The 2,500-nt window shown below is 53.8% G+C and overlaps 2 non-coding genes across 2 annotated transcripts; both read left to right on the top strand.

Annotated features, from left to right (window-relative positions):
- The first annotated feature begins 1,167 nt into the window (after positions 1-1,167).
- Positions 1,168-1,240, top strand: trnar-acg (transfer RNA arginine (anticodon ACG)). Its single transcript has one exon. It is a non-coding gene; the product is annotated as a tRNA-Arg (tRNA).
- Positions 1,241-1,328: 88 nt separating this feature from the next.
- trnam-cau (transfer RNA methionine (anticodon CAU)) lies at positions 1,329-1,401 on the top strand. Its single transcript has one exon. It is a non-coding gene; the product is annotated as a tRNA-Met (tRNA).
- The last annotated feature ends 1,099 nt before the right edge of the window (positions 1,402-2,500 follow it).

Below are 2,500 nucleotides of genomic sequence, written 5' to 3'. Positions count from 1 at the left end.
CTTAATCTTTTTTACGCACTTTGCATTATGGCTCTAGATATCTCGCAAGCGCACCTACTTGGTCATGCTGCCCAGCAGTTTGCACGGCCCGTGACTTCTTAGCGCAGTAGGCAGCGCGTCAGTCTCATAATCTAAAGATCCTGAGTTCAATCCTCAGAGAAGGCATTGATACTTGCAAAGCTTTTTTATCCCTCATCTCAGCTTTCCATTTTTGCTGCACAAGACTTGCTGCTACGGCACACCAAAGGATTTGATGTCCCTTGGCCCCTCTGTCCCTCAGCGTGTGGAGACCCTTCGGAAGTACACAGGTTCACCGACAGCTGACACCACTGTTGCGTTTGAGCCATTGCCCCGAGCCAAAAGAGGAGTGGAGAATGCAGGCATCGATCCCGCTACCTCTCACATGCAAAGCGAGCGCTCTACCATTTGAGCTAATTCCCCCGCTGCGTCTTACAATTGCACCAAGTTTGCTTCTCAGTAGCTCCTTAGCACTCGCCTCTGAGTTGCTGCGCCACCAGCAGGGATCTCCTGCTTTGGGTTAGCCCGCTCCCTGATCTCTTTCAACGCTTTGCTCCAATCGGCGTTACCGAGCAACGGCAGGGCGGGAAGTCAGAGAAATGGGGAAAGAAGCCGAGAAAGAGCCCGAGCCGACGGAAGGGAAGCGAGGTGACCGGAAAGTAGCAGCCGCCACGAGCGTGAGGGAGCAGCCGAGAGCCCTGTCTGACTGATAGATGAATTCTTTTGCCTGAGGTTTTGCCTGAAAGAGAGTGGTGGGTGTTTTGGTGCATTGCTGCTCAAAGGCACTCCCTGCTGGTGTGCAGATGCAACTGCTCAAGCAATGGAGGTGTCCTGTGCCTCAGCAGCAACATGTAAACTAGCGTCAAGTTAAGAGCACTGCCTTGAGCTAAAAGCTCCTTACCGCTCACTTACTGCACAAGAACGCCCGCTCCTTCAAGCCGGAGTCGAACCAGCGACCTAACGACGACTTTGCTTTGCTTTTTTTCCACTGCAGTCCTCCGCTCTACCACCTGAAAATCGAAGGGAAGCGGCAAAGGTGTCTCGCTTTGGTGATTGTCCGCCGTGCGCCTTTTGACGCTCCCGGCCTGGTGTACCTGCTGATGCCGCAGTGTTGTGGGACTGTGAGTTGCCAGCTGCTCTGTACAGGCTGGGCCTGTGGCGCAATGGATAACGCGTCTGACTACGGATCAGAAGATTGTAGGTTCGACTCCTACCTGGCTCGAACTTTTTTACGCACTTTGCATTATGGCGCTAGATGCCTCGCAAGCGCACCTACTTGGTCATGCTGCCCAGCAGTTTGCATGGCAAGTGCCTTCTTAGCGCAGTAGGCAGCGCGTCAGTCTCATAATCTGAAGGTCCTGAGTTCGATCCTCAGAGAAGGCATTGATACTTGCAAAGCATTTTTATCCCTCATCTCAGCTTTCCATTTTTGCTGCACAAGACTATCGACAAGACTTGCTGCTACGGCACACCAAAGGATTTGATGTCCCTTGGCCCCTCTGTACCTCAGCGTGTGGAGACCCTTCGGAAGTACACGGGTTCACCGACAGCTGACACCACTGTTGCGTTTGAGCCATTGCCCCGAGCCAAAAGAGGAGTGGAGAATGCAGGCATCGATCCCGCTACCTCTCACATGCAAAGCGAGCGCACTACCATTTGAGCTAATTCCCCAGCTGCGTCTTACAATTGCACCAAGTTTGCTTCTCAGTAGCTCCTTAGCACTCGCCTCTGAGTTGCTGCGCCACCAGCAGGGATCTCCTGCTTTGGGTTAGCCCGCTCCCTGATCTCTTTCAACGCTTTGCTCCAATCGGCGTTACCGAGCAACGGCAGGGCGGGAAGTCAGAGAAATGGGGAAAGAAGCCGAGAAAGAGCCCGAGCCGACGGAAGGGAAGCGAGGTGACCGGAAAGTAGCAGCCGCCACGAGCGTGAGGGAGCAGCCGAGAGCCCTGTCTGACTGATAGATGAATTCTTTTGCCTGAGGCTTTGCCTGAAAGAGAGTGCTGGGTGTTTTGGTGCGTTGCTGCTCAAAGGCACTCCCTGCTGGTGTGCAGATGCAACTGCTCAAGCAATGGAGGTGTCCTGTGCCTTAGCAGCAACATGTAAACTAGCGTCAAGTTAAGAGCACTGCCTTGAGCAAAATGCTCCTTACCGCTCACTTACTGCACAAGAACGCCCGCTCCTTCAAGCCGGAGTCGAACCAGCGACCTAACGACGACTTTGCTTTGCTTTTTTTCCACTGCAGTCCTCCGCTCTACCACCTGAAAATCGAAGGGAAGCGGCAAAGGTGTCTCGCTTTGGTGATTGTCCGCCGTGCGCCTTTTGACGCTCGCGGCCTGGTGTACCTGCTGATGCCGCAGTGTTGTGGGACTGTGAGTTGCCCGCTGCTCTGGAGAGGATGTGCCAGTGGCGCAATGGATAACGCGTCTCACTACGGATCAGAAGATTGTAGGCTCGACTCCTACCTGGCTTAATCTTTTTTACG

Source organism: Somniosus microcephalus, unplaced genomic scaffold (assembly GCF_052327205.1).
Source record: "Somniosus microcephalus isolate GS21.2 unplaced genomic scaffold, FLI_Smic_1.0 scaffold134, whole genome shotgun sequence".
Classification (NCBI taxonomy): Eukaryota; Metazoa; Chordata; class Chondrichthyes; order Squaliformes; family Somniosidae; genus Somniosus; species Somniosus microcephalus.
Note: the sequence above shows the minus strand (reverse complement) of the source record. Positions and strands in the feature narration are given on the sequence as shown.